This window comes from Sorex araneus, chromosome X, assembly GCF_027595985.1.
Source record: "Sorex araneus isolate mSorAra2 chromosome X, mSorAra2.pri, whole genome shotgun sequence".
Lineage (NCBI taxonomy): Eukaryota > Metazoa > Chordata > Mammalia > Eulipotyphla > Soricidae > Sorex > Sorex araneus.
The window spans coordinates 89,114,945-89,134,137 of NC_073313.1; the positions used below are offsets into that span (position 1 = coordinate 89,114,945).

Sequence of the window (19,193 nt, forward strand, 5' to 3'; positions counted from 1 at the left end):
GAGTGAAATGAGTCAGATAGAGAGAGACAGACATAGAAAGATTACACTCATCTATGGTATATAGAATAACAGAGTGGGAGACTAACACCCAAGAACTGTAGAAATAAGTACCAGGAGGTTGACTCCATGGCTTCGAGGCTGGCCTCACGTTCCGGGGAAAGGTCAACTCAGAGAAGCGATCACCAACTACATTGTAGTCGAAGGCCATGTGGGGGAAGAGAGTTGCGGGCTGAATGAGGGCTAGAGACTGAGCACAGCGGCCACTCAACACCTTTATTGCAAACCACAACAGCTAATTAGAGAGAGAAAACAGAAGGGAATGCCTTGCCACAGTGGCAGGGTGGGGTGGGGGGGAGATGGGATTGGGGAGGGTGGGAGGGACACTGGGTTTACGGGTGGTGGAAAATGGGCACTGGTGAAGGGATGGGTTCCCGAACTTTGTATGAGGGAAATATAAGCACAAAAGTGTATAAATCTGTAACTGTACCCTCACGGTGATTCTCTAATTAAAAATAAATAAAATTAAAAAAAAAAGAAAAAGTGGGTCTGAGAGATAATTCCGTGGAAAATGTTTTTACCTTGCATGCAGCTGACCTGGGTTCAATCCCCACCAAGCACATCTAAGAATGACACCTCAGCACAGCTGGGTATGGTCTAAAAGAAAGAAAGAATTACATATTATTGTTCTACCTCATGATTAAAACATTGAATCATTTCAACACCTTTATGACTCATCTTATGATCCTTATGTCTCCTTCAAACCCAAAGAAGTATGTGAATTAAATTTTTTTGAAATTAATTTCTAACTAGAAACATATATTGATGCAAATATAATATAAAAACGTATGTCCTTTACTCAGACTATATTGTATGGGCTACTTTTTTCTCTTTTTACACACATAAACTTATATATGTGTGCAAGCTACCGAGAGTATCCCGCCTGCATGGCAGAGTCTGGCAAGCTACCCGTGGCATATTCAATATGCCAAAAACAGTAACAAGTTTCACAATGGAGACATTACTGGTGCCCGCTCAAGCAAATCGATGAACAATGGGAAAAAAGTGTTACAGTGCTACATTTTAAAAGAAAATTGCAATAAGAATTAGAGGATTTGCATTTATGATTTTATCAGTTTTATTGATTAAAGAACTTTGCAAAACAGTCTCATATTATTACAATTAAAACATTGATACAATCTATTTATCATATTCATTTTACCCCAGCTTTATTTTCATTCATATTGTGTATGTGTATTTGTTTCCATAAAATTTGCCATATAAAAATTTATGTTTCTAATATAAAACAGAAGATTTTAAACAGTTTCATCACAATAAGGATCACTGCTCTTTATAACCACACCTCCCATTCACCCTCTATTCTCTTGAAAATGCTAATATTTATACTAATATTCTCTTGAAAATACTAATATCTGACATGATTTCAAATACTAACTTTTTTTTCCATTACTATAAGTGTGATCCTTCAAATTTATTCTATAATTTGATGACAGAGTACATAATTCCCATGAATTTCACCACAATTCCTTGAGTAGCTTCTTAATTATCTTCCCTTTCATTGTCAGATAGTGTTCTATTACTGGATATACTACAGTTTGCTTAAACATTGATATGGTTAAAGATATATGGATTGGTTCCACATTTTTTTTCCTTCTGCGGTACATCCAGCTGTCTCTGTCTGGTTCAACCTGATTTTGCCTAAACTCCTTGTCTCCCACTTGCATGACGGAAGTTCCCTGAGCACTTCTCAGAGTGGACCCTGAGCACATGGCCTAGAGGAAGCATCAGCAGATGTGATTAAAATAAGAATCACAGATTTTTTTTTACAGTTGCTTACTGAATACTGATTTTAATTCATGTTGTAGAATATCATAGGCAAATGGTAGCACTGTAACATTGTCATCTCGTTGTTAATCGATTTGCTCCAGTGGACACCAGTAATATCTCCATTGTGAGACTTGCTCTTACTGTTTTGGCATGTCGAATATGCCAGGGGTAACTTGTCAGGATCTGCCATGCGGGCAGGATAGTCTCGGTACCTTGCCAGGCTCTCAGAGAGGGATGGAGGAATCAAACCTGGGTCGGCCGCATGCAAGGCAAACAAATGTTCTACCCACTGTGCTATTGCTCCAGTCCAGTCAAATGGTATGGCACTAAAATTAGATTCTCTTAACACTGAAACAATAGATATTCCAGAGATAGACACTCAGATGTGTGGACAGTTAATTTATTACATGGAAGCTGGGACAATTCTGAAGCAAAAAAAAAGTCTTCAACAAATGGTGGTGAAAAAACTCTCCAGTAATGTACAAAACAATTAAGGAGAATCCATATCTCACACTGCACACAAAAGTTAAGCCAAAGTGATTTAAAGACCTAAGGACAAGACCAGAATCCATAAGATACACTGAGGAAAATATAAGCAAAACTCTTCAGGATATAAACCTCAGAGGTGTTTTCAATGATTTGATTCCAATGGCAAAGATAACATAAATAAAACTTAACAAGTGGGACTACATCAAATGAAAATGTATTTAAAATGAAAATAAATGTAGGCAAAAAAGGACTCCTTACTGAATGGGACAAGTTATTAGCATACAATTCATCAGATAAAGGGCCAATTTCCACAATATCACTTGTATCACTTGTCATCCCGTTGATCTTCGATTGGCTCAAGGGGGCACCAGTAACGTCTCCATTTGTCCCTATTACATGCTCGTGTAGCCCAATGGTATCTGCTTGCTCCAGGAACACGAAGAGCCTCAAACTGTTTGTTCAGGGTTTTGACGAAGAAGTCTGACCATCTTGTAGGTGGGCGGCTACTTGGTCTTTTGACATCTTGTGGAATCCAGTTGACAACTGCTCTAGTCCAGCGGTCGTCACTAAATTTCATTAAGTGTCTAGCCTATATGAATTTTGACGCCTTGGCAAATGAGACAGCATCACTGATTCTTGATCGTCAATGGAGGTTGGAACTCTGGATTCCTTCTCTCACTTGGGTGAAATGTGATATTACAAGCATAGTTCTTTCCACACTCGAGTCTAAGTCGGCCAGCAATTGTGCTGCTTGGCTAATGTTTGGTGTTATTAGAACGATGTCATCAGTAAAGCAGAGGTGGTGTAGTTGCCAAACATCTATCTTCACTCCCATTCCTTCCCATTCCAGTCATCACATGACAATCTCGAGGGTGGCACTGAAGAGTTTTGGTGAAATGGTATCATCCTGCCGAACCCCTGTCTTTATGTAGATGATCATTTCTTTGTAGAATGGTGAGATCCTTTTGATGAATCCATAAAACAGCCCACAGAGGATCCTGATGTATTGAGTTTGAACACCCTGTTTGGCTAGGGATTAGATGACTGCTAAAGTCTCAACAGAATTAAAGGCCTTCTTTAAATCAATGAACGTTAGACAGAGCAGCATCTTGAACTCTTCAAAACTTCAATGAGCTTGGTTACCATTTGGATATGGTTGATTGTGCTGAATCCTTTTCAGAACATGGCTTGCTTGCATCATTGAACTTCATCTACTGTTATGCCTATTCTATTCAGGATAACTTGAGTGAATAACTTGTAGACAATAGACAACAAGCAGATTGTGCGATAGTTGCCAATGTTATTGATGTCTTTCTTGTATAACAATGGTCCTGCTGGTTTTTCATTGGGACAGAACCTTGCATTCGGACAGTTAGCATGTGAAGAGCCGAGCCAGTGTATTGACAAGTACTGCAGCAGATTCTTCAGGTGTTCGGGTCTGATCTTGTCTGGACTGGGTGCTGTACGCTTCTTTATCGATGAAATAGCCTGTCGGATTTCAGAAGGGAGAATGCTGGGAATGACATATCCATCCTGCTGAATTCAGTATGTGGACAGGTGGACCTGGCTATTGAAGAGATCTGAGTAGAAGTCGTGAATAATCCTCTCCATGGCCCTTCTGGAAGATGTGATAGATATCAGGACATCGGAGGACAGTTATCTTGTTCTTAAAGTTAGTGAAGTACAGGCGAGCATTGCGAATACTTTTCCCCGCTTCTGCCACATCGGCCAACAGTGCTTCTCTTCTCTCTTTGAGGTTTTCCTTTATTGCTTCTCTGCATAGATTTGCAATCTCGGATGTTAGTTTGTGATTGCTCGAGGCTCGTGCCAAACCACGTTGGCAAATGAGCTCGAGAGTTTCCGAAGACAGGCATCTTTTTGTGGCTTTCCTACTCTTGGCATTCCTCATGCAGTCATGAAGGTGTTGAATCAGTCGATCATATTCTTCGTCGATGTTGTCAATGACGATATCTTTCCATATTGCCTCAATAATGCCAAAGAGCTTCCATTTCTTGGTCATTCTTGGAGTTCTCTTCTTCAACTTAAACTTTGCAGTCCTTTCTCCCCACTCTGTGAAGTAGAATTTTGCACTAAGGAGACGGTGGTCCGATCCCGTTTGGAATTTTGGGAAAACAGTGTCAGACGTCAGGCAAAACTGTCAGTTGAATATGATGTGGTCTATTTTGTTCTGGAACTGTCCATCAGGAGACTCCTATGTCCAACGTTTAGATTCAGTCTTCTGGAACTGTGAGTTACCACGGATGGTCTTGGTCAACATGATGAACTCAGACAGTCTCTCACCCTGTTTGTTCCATTCTAAGATATGGGTACTGATATGGAGTTCTTCAGTCGACCTTCTTGGTCCTATTTTGGCATTAAAATCACCGTCAATTGTCTTGTAGAAGGTGTGGTCTTCTTTGTAGACTTCTTCAGCCCCATGTAGACCTTCTCAATTTCTTCTTCATTGTAGTTGGATGTTGGTGCATAGACGATGAAGATAGACACTGATGGCAGTGAGCCACATCTATTCAAGAGTAATTGTCCAATCTTAGGCATTCGAATGAATCAAAGCTCATGGCCAAGTTCTTTTGACAAGGACATTGACACCACTGACGCCTCTATTGTCACATGTTCCGAGGAACAGTTCTTCTCCAGTGTTGAAAATACCATGATGTGTGATCGATGCTTTCTCTTCTTTGTTAGACCAATGATTTCATACTTGATCTTTGGCACTTTCACCATCAGTTCCTCAATGGATGCTTCTGATTATACTGTACGTGCATGAATGTACAGACAGTCATTTTAGTCCTTTTTCGTTTTGGTAGTCTAGTTCATCCCTGAGATTTTATCAGCCTCTCCTTGCCCATCCTTCTTAACATTGCCATATTGGGGACTCTTTCAGTGTCAGGAGAATGAGGCCCATTGTTGTTACTGTTTTTGGCATATCAAATACACCATAGGTAGCTTGCTAGGCTCTGCCGTGTGGGCGGGATATTCTTGCTAGCTTGCCAGGCACTCCAAGAGGGATGGAGGCTTTTAGTGTGGCCTCTACTTGCCCTTACAGGTGTTCCCATTGTTCACACCATATTTGAACCCTAACAAATATGGTGAGATAATTATGTAAAATCGGTATTAAGTGTCTTATGATGTGTCACATGGCCACTTTGTGGCTGTACGTTTCAGAGAGCGGGCTGGAGTGTGACGGTGCTTGGGTAGTGGAGGTAGTGGAGGTCAATCGATGAGGTATTTATCTGACATTGGTAGGGTCAGTCATTTGAGTGTGATCCCTGGGGCACCGGAGATTGGGGGAAGCAGCAAAAGGATCTCTGTTTCTAGGTCCCGTTGAGCCTGGAGACCAAGGTCACAAAGTTCTGCTTTACCTGGTTTTATGTTGATTCACTCATGTGTTAGGCTTGGCCCAAGTGTCCAGAAAGTGGCCTGGAGGCTGGCGGTGGCTGGGTAGTGGAGGTCCCAGTCTCCAATATATCACAAATCTTAGTGACAAAAAAAGAAAACTAGCCTCCATAAAATAGGGTGAGAATATAAATTCATACTTTTGTGAAGACAGACAGCCAGCCACTAGGAAGGCATATGAAAAAGTATTTATCCATTTAAGAAAATCAAATCTAAATATTGTGAGCTAGCATCTTAACCAATGAGAATGACACTTAACAATATCTTGAAACAACTATTATTGTTGGGGAGATGATTAAAAAGGAAACCACAGGGTTAGTGGAAACCTCCTCTGCTCCAGCCTTTATGAAAAACAGTATGGAGAGTTCACAAAAAATTAAAAATAAAGTTACCATATGACCTAGCAATTCCACTTCTTGAAATCTGACTTCAAAATACAGGCAGACAATTAAGTTGAAAAGAGATATATGCACATTTTCATTGCAATGTTTAAACAATAACCAGGATATAGAAACAAATCAAATGCCCAATGAATGATGAATGAACAAAGAATTGGTGGCAGGTACACAATGGAATTATAGGCAGTAATAAGAAAATATGAAATCATGCAATTATAAGCAAATTGGAATGAACTGGAGTTATTAAATGAAGTTAATCCGAGGGAGGACAATACTGGCCTGGCAAGCTACCTGTGCGTATTGGATATGCCAAAAACCATAACAATAAGTCTCTCAATGAGAGACGTTACTGGTGTCCACTCGAACAAATCGATGAGCAACGGGATGACAGTGACAGGGACAGTGATGTTATACAGAGAAACAAACAAGGCTGGGGAATAATGAGGTGAAATGAAAGTAACAGAAGCTGAATGATCTTGGCTACTTTGCTGGGGAAAAGTAAGATAGCTGCATCAAAACCATAAGCTTTACCACTATTATAAAAAGGTTATCAAAATCAAAATGATGAAATAAAAATATAGGGGCTGGAGCAATGGTACAGTGGGTAAAGGTATTTGATTAGCATGTGGTCTCCTGAACTCCAACATAGATGCAGAGCTAGATGTAAACTATAAGTGCCACCAAGTGTGGTCTGCAAATCAAAAAATAAAATTAAAAGTTTAAAGTCTAAGGATAGGGTGGTGAAGGGGGTAAATACGGCTTTGGTACAGACATGCTGACACTGTTATTTTGTATGGATTTGGTATATCAACTAGCTGAAAGCAATATCATAACCCACAGTAGCACTGTAGCACTGTCGTCCCTTTGCTCATCAATTTGCTTGAGCGGGCACCAGTAACATCTACATTGTAAGACAAGTTGTTACTGTTTTTGGCAAATTGAATACCCCATGGGTAGCTTGCCAGGCTCTGCCATGCGGGCGGGATACTCTCGGTAGCTTGGCAGGCCCTCCAAGAGGGGTGGAGGAATCAAACCCGGGTCGGCAGCGTACAAGGCGAATGCCCTACCTGCTGTGTTATCGCTCCAGCCCTAGGTAATTTATTTTTAAAAGCAAATAACCTAGGTTTTTACAACTCATTTTATTTCTATTTTCACTGCAGCATAAAGTATTTGTTATTTAGTATTTATTAAACAAAGGCAGATCACAGATCACAGACTCATAATATTGGGGACAACTAAGCAACCTAATCATTCATAAAAAAGAAGAATTAAGTTCTTTTTTTAAGCCAATGCCTTAACCAAGATTCCCCCTCTTTGGTTATTGTCTGACTAGATATACAAAGATGCAGTTTATATTCTTACTAGCTTCTAACACTTTTCTAATCACTCAACATGTGATTATTTCACTGTGATTTCTACAGATGTTTTTGTTGAAAAACTTCTTTTTTGTCTTTAATTTAATCTATTTTTTATTGAATCACCATGAGAAAAATTACAAAGATTTCATGTTTAAGTCTCCGTCATACAAAGATCAAACACCTATCCCTTCACCAGTGCACACGCTCTACCACCAAGAACTCCAGTATACCTCCCTTCCCATCCCCCACCCACCGCCTGTGTGGATGGCGATTTTACTTTAGTTTCTCTTTAATTACATTCAATATTTCAACAGAAAACTCATTACCATTTTTTGGAATTTCCCCCAAAAAATCAGACCTGCCGAAAGGCATCATTGTTAATTTGTTTTCCATTTCTGAGAATAAAGAGAATAAGGATATTGCACAAAGCCATGCACAATAGCAGCCACATGGTTTTGGAAATCTGCTATTTTAGTAATTAAGTCCAGAGAAATTTCTGCCAGAAGCTGCGACACTGCAAGCTCGTACCTCTCTCTAGTGGGCTCTAAAAGATAGCGGTCACCACACTGCCGCTGCCGAAAGGAAAGGTCAAGGGACAAAAACCTCTTCCCTCCTTGGACGGCACAGGGTCGTAGCTTAGTTCACAATCTAGAGGCATTTCTGCAAGAAGCCACTGGGTTCCAAAACTGGTTAGTGTGCCTCTGGGATCACGATCGTTCAGGAGCGGAGGAGCCATTCATGTGTGACCACTCGGGGGTCTCGTCTGGGTGGAGAATAGCACCAGTACCAACCCTATCCCAAGATCTCCTGTGCGCCCCATCACTGCAAGCTCGTACATCTGTCTAGTGGGCTCCAAAAGATGGCAGTCACCATGCCTCCACCACTGAAAGGAAAGGTCAATGGACAAAAACCTTTCCCCTCCCAGGACCACACGGGACCATAGCTTAAAAATCTAGAGGCATTTCTGAAAGAAGCCACTGGGCTCCAAAATTGGTTAGTATGCCTCTGGGATTATGGTTGTTCTGGAGCGGAGGAGCCATTCATATAAGGAAAAGAATTCTTGATAAAGAAAAAGAATGAATGAAAACTCTAAAACAAAATATTTGCCCGATGTTTAGATCAAGTGCTCCCTTTTTATGTGCAGATGTCATGTAAATTCAAGAGGAATTTAAAAATACTTTTTAAGGAATAACAACTTCAGGTAAGGCAATCGTGAGGAAGATGACAATCATGCAGGCCAAAGCTACGTGATTCTGCCACAGGCCCCACCTGGAGATATCGATGTTCAGGTTCTCCAGAAACTCTTCTCCAGTGCATGTCGTATAGCTACACATGTCGTTAATGATGTTATTCAGTCCAGGGCAGAAGTTCTGTCCCAGGAACTCATTATTCTGCACCGCCGCATATAGATAGTGAGGGATGCTCAAGTACTGAATCCACGAAAGCCAACATGGTCCTGAGGCTCACCAAGAGCCCAGAGAAGATCATCATGAACACGAAGGAGATTGTCATGAGCAGCGTGGCAATGAACACGAAGCTCTGGCCGGCCGCGATGACCAGCCATGAAGCTGGCCACATAGGCCACCATCATCAGCGTGAACATCATGAGGAAGAAGGACGTAGCCACCAACTTCAGCCCCAGCAGGAAGTAGGTGATGCAGGTGAAGGTGATGCTCAGCAGCATGTACATGGGCAGCAGGTCCGACAGGACAGGTCCGAGCCCGAAAGGCAGCGGCGGCCTCCCGGATGTCTATCAGGGACGACCACGTCAGCATCTCCATGTTGCAGAGGAACAACAACGGCCTCCCCAGGTCCGGGGTCCACAACATGAAGGCACCGCCTGAGGGCAACATGCTGAGCTTCCACAACATCCAGTACCGGGCGAAGGTGAAGACAGGCTTCCTGTGCAACTGGAAGACGGTGGAGAAGAAGATTCCAAAGAACGTAAATGGCGTCATGAGAACAGGCCTCAATGTTGTCCTGGGACCCACCTGTGGAGGCAAATCTTCATTGTTGGATGTCTTAGCTGCAAGGAAAGATCCACATGGGTTATCTGGAGATGTTTTGATAAATGGAGGCCCTTGACCTGCAAATTTCAAGTGTAGTTTGGGTTATGTGGTACAACATGACATCGTCATGGGGACACTGACAGTACGGGAGAACCTCCAGTTCTCAGCAGCTTTCCGGCTCCCGACAGCTATGAAGAATCATGAAAACAAAAGAACGAATCGACAAGGTTATTCAAGAGTTAGGACTCGACAAAGTGGCAAATTCCAAGGTTGGAAACCAGTTTATTCGTGGAACGTCTGGAGGAGAAAGGAAGAGGACCAGTATCAGCATGGAGCTCATCATGGACCTGTCCATCCTGTTCCTGGACGAGCCCACCACCGGCCCAGACTAGAGCACGGCCAACGCCATGCTCATGTTCCTCAAGAGGATGTCTAAACAGGGACAAACCATCATCTTCTCCACCCATCAGCCCCATTATATCATCTTCAAGTTGTTTGATAGCCTCACCCTACTGGCCGCGGGAAGACTCATGTTCCATGGGCCCGCTCAGGAGACCTTGGGGTACTTTGAATCAACTGGCTACCACTGCGAGTCCTACAACAACCTCACAGACTTTTTCCTGGAGGTCATCAATGGGAACTCGTTCGCTGCGGTGCTCAACAGGGACGAGTACGGTGGCCCAGCCGAGGCTGCAGATAAGACTTCCGAGAAAGACGCCTTGTGCATGAAGAAGCTGGCCACCTTCTACATCAGCTCCAGCTTCTTCAGGCAGATGCAGGCCCAGCTGCAGCAGTTCGCAGAGGACCAAAGGAAGAAGAAGAAGGGCACAGACCACAAGGAGATCACATACACCACATTCTTCTGCCACCAGCTTAGGTGGATCTCTAGCAGCTCCTTCAAAAACCTACTGGGCAACTCCCAGGCCTCGATGGCACAGATCCTCATAACTATCATCCTGGGACTCTTTGTAGGGGCCATTTTCTATGATCTGCAGAACGACCCTATAGGAATCCAGAATAAGGCTGGGTGCTCTTCTTCCTCACCACCAACCAGTGCTTCAGCAGTGTGTCCGCCATGGAGCTCTTCATGGTGGAGAAAAAGCTCTTCATACACGAGTACATCAGTGGCTACTACCAAGTCTCATACTACTTCTTCAGGAGCATAGTCGACAATACCAATTACATATATATATATATGTATATATATACATATATATGTATATGGTATATACAATACCAATTACATATATATATATGTAATTGGTATTGTCGACTATATATACCAATTACATATATATATATATATATATATATATTGACTCTGTGCCAGGCTGTTTTCATTCAGGGTGCCCTAGAGGGGGGCAGGTGAGAACCCTCCCTGTCCCAAGGGACCCAGTTCCTGCAGCCAACCTCTACTACCCAACCACCACCACACTCCAGGCCACTTTCCGGATGATCCAGCCTAGCCTCATGCATGAATGAATTCCCTCGAAACCTAGATAATGCAGACCTTTGTGACCTTGAACTCTGAACTCAACGGGACACTCCTCACCTAAGGGACCCAGCCCCGGCAGCCAAACTCTAAAAGCCAATTGCCGCCATGCTTCAGGCCACTCTCCAGAACACGCAGCCTCTTTGCAGCTGCGCAACACAATATAAGACACTTCCTACCCATTTTCCATAATCACCACACCATACTTGATGGAGTTCAGACAGTAGGCAACAAATCATAGAGAGTAATATATATATATATACATATATAGTATATATATTCAATAAATTCCTCATCAGCAGACCTCCACTACCCAACTGCCGCCACACTCCAGGCCCCTTTTCCAGATGCTTGGGCCAAGCCTCACACATGAGTAAGGTCTCTCCCCCAAAAAACTGGCAATAAGGAACTTTGTGACTTGGAATCTAGGCTCAAGAGGACCCAGAAACCAAAATCCTTTGCCTGTTTCCACTTATATCAGGCAACTCAGGGTCACAGCCATAAGAACCACCCTGCTAGCATCAGATAAATTCCTCCTCAGCCGACCTCCACTACCAAACTGCTGCCAAACTCCAAGCTACTTTCCAGACACATCATAAACACTTCCTATCCATTTCCCACGACTACCACACCATATTTGATGGGGTTCAAATATGGCGTGAACCGTCAGAACACCTATAATGACAAATGGAGGTCTCCCTAAAAGCATCCATCCCTCTCGGAAAGCCCCGCATGCTACTGAGAGTATACCGCCTGCATGGAAGAGCCTGGCAAGCTACCTGTGGCATATTCGATATGCCAAAACCAGGAACAACAATATGCCAAAACCAGGAACAAAAACAGGTCTTCCTGACCCTGGAAGAGCTCCCAATATGGCAGCATTAAGAAGGATGAACAAGGAGAGGCAGATAAAAATCTCAGGGCTGATGTAGACTGTCAAAACGAAGAAGGACTAAAATCACTGTTAGAGCATTTAACACAAGTATGCTGGCATCAGAAGCATCCATCAAAGATCTAATGTTGTAAGCACAGAAGATCAAGTAAGACATCATTGGATTGACTGAGAAGAGAAGGCATCCAACACACAATGCAATTTTCAACACTGGAGAAGAACTGTTCCTCGGAACATGCAACAGTAGAGGCATCAGTGATGTTGGTGTCCTTGTGAACACGAACTTAGCTATGAGCATTGATTCATTTGAATGCCTAACAAACTGAATCAGAAGCTTATGTTTGAATGGATTTGGCTTGTTGACAGCAGTTTCTATCTTTGCTGTCTATGCACCGACATCGAACTATAGCAAAGAGGAAATGGAGAAGTTCTACATGGAGCTGGAGAAGTTCTATAAAGAAGACCACAGGGGCTGGAGCAATAGCACAGCGGGTAGGGTGTTTGCCTTGAACACAGCCAACCCAGATTTGATTCCCAGCATCCCATATGGTCCCCTGAGCACCGCCAGGAGTAATTCCTGAGCACACAGCCAGGAGTAACTCCTGTGCACTGCCGGATGTGACCAAAAAAGCAAAAAAAAAAAAAAAAAAGACCAGACCTTCTATAAGGTCGTTTTCAGTGATTTTAATGCCAAGATACATAGAATGTCACCTAAGAAATCCCCATCGGAACCCATAGCCTAGGATGGAATGAACAGGGTGAGAGACTGAGTTGGTGAGTTGGTGACCAAGACCATCCATGGTAATTCGCAGTTCTGGAAGGCTGAATTTAAATGTTGTACATGGGAGACTCCCAGTAGACAGTTATACAACAAAATTGACCACATCATATTCAATCAATGGTTTTGCCTGACCAATGTCGCTATTCTTCCAAAACTCCAAACAGGATCAGACCACCGTCTCCTTTGTTAGAAATTCAAATTCACGGAGCGGGGAGAAAGAGCTGCAAAGTTTAAGAAGAGAATTCTTAGAACGACCACCAACTGGAGCTCTTTAGCACTACTGCAGCAATATGGGAAGATGTCATCATTGACAACATCGATAAGTAATATGATCGACTAGTTTAGCACCTCCATGATTGTTCGAGGAATGCAGAGAGAGTGAGAAAGCCACAAAATGTCTCCTGTCTTCGGAAACTCTCAAGCTCATTCGCCAACGTGGTCTGGTGTGAGCCTCAGGCAATCACAAGCTATTGTCCGAGCTGGCAAAGCTATGCAGAGAAGCAAGAAAGGAAGACCTCAAAGAGAGAAGAGAAGTAGTGTTGGCCGACGAGGCAGAAACCAGGAAAGTATTTGCAACACCTGCCTGTCCTTCGCCTAGTATAAGACCAAGATGACTGCTCTCCGACATCCTGATGGATCTATAACATCTTCCAGAAGGGCAATGGAGAAGGTTATCCACAACTTCTATTTGGATCTCTTTGATAGCCATGTCCACGTATCAACATACCAAATTCCGCAGGATGGGTATGTCATTCCCAGCATTCTCCCTTCCAAACTCTGACACGCCAGTTCATTGGTAAAGATGTGTATAGCACCCGGTCCAGACAAGGTCACACCCAAACACCTGAAGAATCTGCCACCAGTACTCATCAATACACTGGCTCGGCTCTTCACACACTACCTGTCTGAATGCAAGGTTCCATCCCAATGGAAAACCAACAGGACCATCCTGTTGTACAAGAAAGGAGACATCCATGACATTAGCAATTATTGCCCGATCTTCCTCTTGTCTGTCGTCTACAAGTTATTCATTTGAGTCATCCTGAATAGGATTTGCAGAGCACTATATGAAGGATAACCATGTGAGCAAGCCGGATTCCAAAAAGGATTCAGCACAATCGACCAGAATCCACATGGTGACCAAACTCATTGAAGTTTTGTGAGAGTTCAAATGCTGATCTGTCTTAAGTTCGTTGTTTAAAGAAGACCTTTGATTCTATTCGTCTGTTGAGACTGAAGCAGTCATTGAAGCCCTAGCTAAACAGGGTGTTCAAACTCAATACATCAGGATCCTCCATGAGCTGTATTATGGAATCACCAACATGATCTCACAATTCTACAAAGAAGTGATCATCCATGTGAAGAGAGGGATTCAGCAGGGTGATACCATTTCACTGAAACTCTTCAGTGCCACCCTCGAGAACATCATGTGATGACTGGAACAGGAAGGAATGGGAGTGAAGATAGATGGTCAGTAACTGTACCACCTCTACTAAACTGATGACATTGTTCTCATAATACCAAATATCAGCCAAGGGACACGAATGCTGGCCGAATTTGACTGTGAGTGTGGAGAGGTTAGGCCCAGTTGAATCTCACAATGTTCATGAGAAACGGACTAGTTTGTGATGTTCCATTTGCCCTCAACGGAACAAACATCTCCGAATGCAATAGTTATGTGTACCTAGGTCGAGAACTCAACATGATAAATGACCTGACACCTGAACTGCGCAGGAGGAAGAGAGCGGCATGGGTCGCCTTCAAGAGTGTAGAAGAATTGGTTAAGAGGATGCACTAACATATGTCTCAGGGACCTGGGCCCTATGAAAACAGGATGAGAACGATATTCAGGACTCCCAAAGAGGAATTAAAAAAGCTATGCTTGGAGTATCAAGTTTCACTCAAGTGCGAGAATGAATCTGGATTTCTGACCTCCATCGATGATAAAGAACCAGAGATGCTGTCTTATTTACCAAGGTGTTGAAAATCAGATGGGCCAGACACATAATGTGATTTAGAGATGACAGCTTGACTAGAGCTGTTACAGCGTGGATTCCACGGGACATCAAAAGACCTCATGGCCACTCACCTACAAGATGGTCAGACTTTTTCATCTAGACCCTAAATGAACGGTTGAGGCTCTTCATGTTCCCGGAGCTAGAAAACACCATTGGTCTACACTGGCGCAGTACAGGAACGAATGGAGATGTTGCTGGTGCCCACTCGAACAAATCAACGAAAAACGGGATGACATGTGATACAATTGGTATTGTATATATACAATATATTGTATATTGTATATATATTGTATATATACAATATATTGCATATTGTATATACTCTCTCTCTCTTCTCTCTCTCTCTCTCTCTTTCTATATATATATATATATATATATATATATCAGAGAGTCTGGCAAGCTACCGAGAGAATCCCGCCCACAATGGCAGAGCCTGGCAATCTACCTGTAGCGTATTCATTATGCTAAAAAAGTAATGATAGGTCTCATTCCCCTGACCCTTAAAGAGCCTCCAATCATTGGGAAAGACGAGTTTGGAGAGGCTGCTAAAATCTCAGGGCTGGGACGAATGGAGACGTTACTGGTGCCTGCTTGAGCAAACTGATGAACAATGGGACAACAGTGCTACAGAGCTATATTTATACACATATCTATATCTATACATATATATATGTATATATATATGTAGCACTTTCATCCCATTGTTCATCCATTTGCTCAAGAAGGCACCAGTAACATCTCCATTTTGAGACTTGTTACTGTTTTTGGCATATCAAATATACCACGGGTAGCTTGCCAGGCTTGCCAGGCTCTGCCATGTGGGCTGGATAATCTCAGTAGCTTGCCAGGCTCTCCAAGAAGGACAGAGAAATTTAACTTGGGTTGGTCGGGTGCAAGGCAAATGCCCTACCCACTGTATGTGAGTGTATATATATATATATATATATATATATATATATATATATATATATATATATATATATATATGTTTAAAGAATAAAATTCCTGAGGCCAGAATAATAGCTGAATGTGCTGAACGAATGTTTTGTTTGTTCTTTGCAATTACATTGTCCGTAAAGTACCTAGATGGGTGGCCCCCAAACCCCCCACCCCCACAAATCTGGGAGTAGTACCTGGGTATGACCAGTTGTGACCCTGAAATGAAAGCAAACAAAAAAGAACAAATATTCTATGGTTGTTCACTTTTCTGTTTTTGTAAATTTCTTTTCATTTCTCTGAATAAATGTCTAGATGTCGAATTGTAGTGTCTCATGGTAGTTTCAGTTTCTTAGCTTTATAAGAAATTTGCAAACATATTCACGTGAATGCATAATTTTACACATCAGCAGTTATAAAAGAGTGAATAATTCATTTTCATGTTCATCAATATTGCTGTTGCTATAGTCTTAGCTATTGTGTAGGTGGAAGGAATGTCTGTGCTTTTGCTTTTCATTTTTCTTACTTTTAAGGATGTTGAAGATATTTTCATGTCATAGTTTACTCTTCCTAGATATACTTTGTACATTCTTTTTATTTTTGGTTCTGTAAAGATCTACTCCTTTTAAATGATTTATTTTATTCATGTCACTTGTCACTTGTCATCCCTTTGCTAATCGATTTGCTTCAGCAGGCACCAGTAACATCTCCATTTGTCCCTGTCCCGTGCTAGCATAGCCCAATGGCATGTGCTCGCTCCAGGAACATAAAGAGCATCAAACCATTCGCTTAGGGTCTTGATTAAGAAGTCTGACCATCTCGTAGGTGGGTGGCCAGCATTCTTTTGACTTCGTGTGGAATCTGGTCGGTAACAGCTCTAGTCCAGCGGTAGTCTCCAAATTTTATTTTATTCATACTGTTTTATTTTATTTTATTCATAATGTTTATTCATACTGTTCAAATTTTATTTTATTTTTCTATTTGTCTATTCATACTGTTTCAGATTTTAAAATATATTTTACAAAAAGTAGTCTTTTGATGAATATGTAACTTTAAGACATTTATAGACTGAATTTTCATCCTCTGTTTAGAGTTTTGTTTTGGAGAACAAAGGGGTTTTGTTTAGGAGAACAAAAGTGTTTTTCTTGTGTTTTTTTTTTTTTGAAGATTGAACCCAGGTCGGCTGTGTGCAAGGCAACTATCTTACCCGATGTTCTATCTTTCCAGATTACACATGTTTTAAATTTTGATGAAATCTGATTTTCAGTTTCATTTAATATACTGTCATTTATAATTAAGACCAAGAACTCCTTGCCTAATTATAGATCTCAAATATTTTCCCTCTTTCCACATTTGCATATGTAATTTTTTTCACTTTGTGATTGTTAAAAAAATTAACATGTTACATAAAGTATAATTTTATAAAAGAGCAAACTAAGAGAAATGTTCCTCTTTTCATTATAAACATCTTTTCCTGTGGGAGGGTGAGGGGTTACTGGACTCTGCTCAGGGATCACGCCGTTCAGCACTTGAAGGACCATATATGCTTCTAGCATGAAATTCAGGTTAGCTGAACTTAAGGTAATCACCTTTTCCCTGTACTATTTTCAGTCTTCTTTATCAAATTCACCCTGCCACTTCTCCCCACCTGCAAGTTCTTTCAGGAGTATAAGTAATCAACCTCATTGTTTGTTGTCCATACTTCCTGCTTCTCTTTAAAATTAATCACAACTAGACTTGCTTTGGATTTATTGTTTACTCAGAGACTAGCACCAGCAGTGGTTGAGTGATAAAGAGAATCCATACCTCAGCTTTGTAAGAAGGGCTGGATATATGACAGTGAGCCAAAGCAATTGAAAAGCAAGTATATACAACACAGACCTGAAAATGGAGCAGAAGGATTGAACATGCATAAACATTTGTGGTAAAATATCTGTGTATATCTCTGTTTCTTACCCTGAAAAACTATCTGGCTAAGTCTAGAGCTCTCAGGGTTGTCCTCAACTTCCAGTTCAAGACTAGGAATAGGAGAATGTGTCTTCTTTATTCATTTCCAAAAATAAATAAATTGAATCCAGGACAGTTAGGTTTACCAGGTTGTCAGGGGGTTGTCAGTGTTTGCTTCCTTCTCCTAATGATCTGTATTCTCTGAAAAATTCCACAATTTTAATCAATATAAACTTTTCAGGGAAATGATGAGCATCCTGTGTTGTATATCTCATAAATAAGTAAAATAATGACAAGCTTTATTCCTAAAAACACAATTACTTTACTCTTAGGCATAAAATTAGACAAATACCTTCAAAAATTTAAGAAAATGTCATAATATGTTTTGTAGCCCTCAGATCAATACAAAGATGTCTATAAATTGAGTCTAGGAGGATTTTACTGGAAGAATAAGTGGCCCATTATTTATACACACTCTGTAGCAATTATCTCAACTATAGAAATTATCTTTAGAAAAGGTGGTATAAAGTTTATGAAGTTTATGCATATTTTCTCACTGCAGGGAGAATTTCCCATTTGGGAGAAGTCATGAGTACATTTTTACTTTAGGGAACACTTCCCTGTTGTAAGGAAATTGTCCATATCCTGCTGCAGATCTACTTGGGATGTGTATTTTTCTTTTTCCTGTCTTTCTTTTCCTTCAGTATTCATTTTCTTCTGAAATTCTTTTCTGTGAGGGAATGCTATAGGCATGGAAAAACCTGGGTAACATTTACGACTGAATTTGCTTCCCTGAAAATTAATTTTCTTCATTCCAGCCTGAGTTCTATGGTTCCCCAAAAAATCAAGTGACAAGGATCATTTCTCATGCTCTATAGAGAACTACTACTGAGATATAAACTATGAATCAGGTACAATTTTGCTGTTGAGTATCTCATTGGGTTGGTGAGTACATCATAGGGTGTGACAAAGTGCCTCTAAGGTCTCTTACTATGAAGATTCTCCTAAAAAAATTTCATCAGTCCTAAACATCACCATGGACTTCCTGAGGTCACCTAGGTATGTAGAGAAAGAAGAGGGTAGACTCACTTCTTGAGGATGTCACCTCTCCTTACCCACTTGACATAAATCACCTGGGAACCCTAATTTTTGTCAAAGGGGCTAGGAACATGAGTAGAGAAGGGATAGCTTCTTCAACAAATAATGCTAGGAAAGTTGGGTAACTGCATGTAAAAAAGTGAAGCTGGGTCCATATACTATAGCTTACACAAAAGTCAATTCAAGAATCAATGGACATGGAGAGTGCCATGCTGAATGAAATGAGTCAGAAGGAGAGAGACAAACATAGGATGATTTCATTGATTTATGGGATATTAAAAGCACAGTATGGCATTATTACCAATGGACGATAGAAATAAGGGCCAGGATGACTGATCCATGGTTGGAAGTTTGTCACAAGTGGTGGCAAGGGGAGAGGATAGTAAGGATAAAGAAGGGACCGCTATGACAATGAGAGCTGGAAATGATAACTCTACAAGAATTGAGTGCTAAAAGTAAAGGAATACAGATGATAACTTTGCAGCAGCTATACTGCAAAAAATAATGACCAAAAGG

The 19,193-nt window shown here is 41.4% G+C and overlaps 1 pseudogene; it reads left to right on the forward strand.

The window, feature by feature from the left end:
- The first annotated feature begins 9,250 nt into the window (after positions 1-9,250).
- LOC101556155 (broad substrate specificity ATP-binding cassette transporter ABCG2-like) overlaps positions 9,251-19,193 on the forward strand; it is a 101,732-nt pseudogene continuing 91,789 nt past the window's right edge.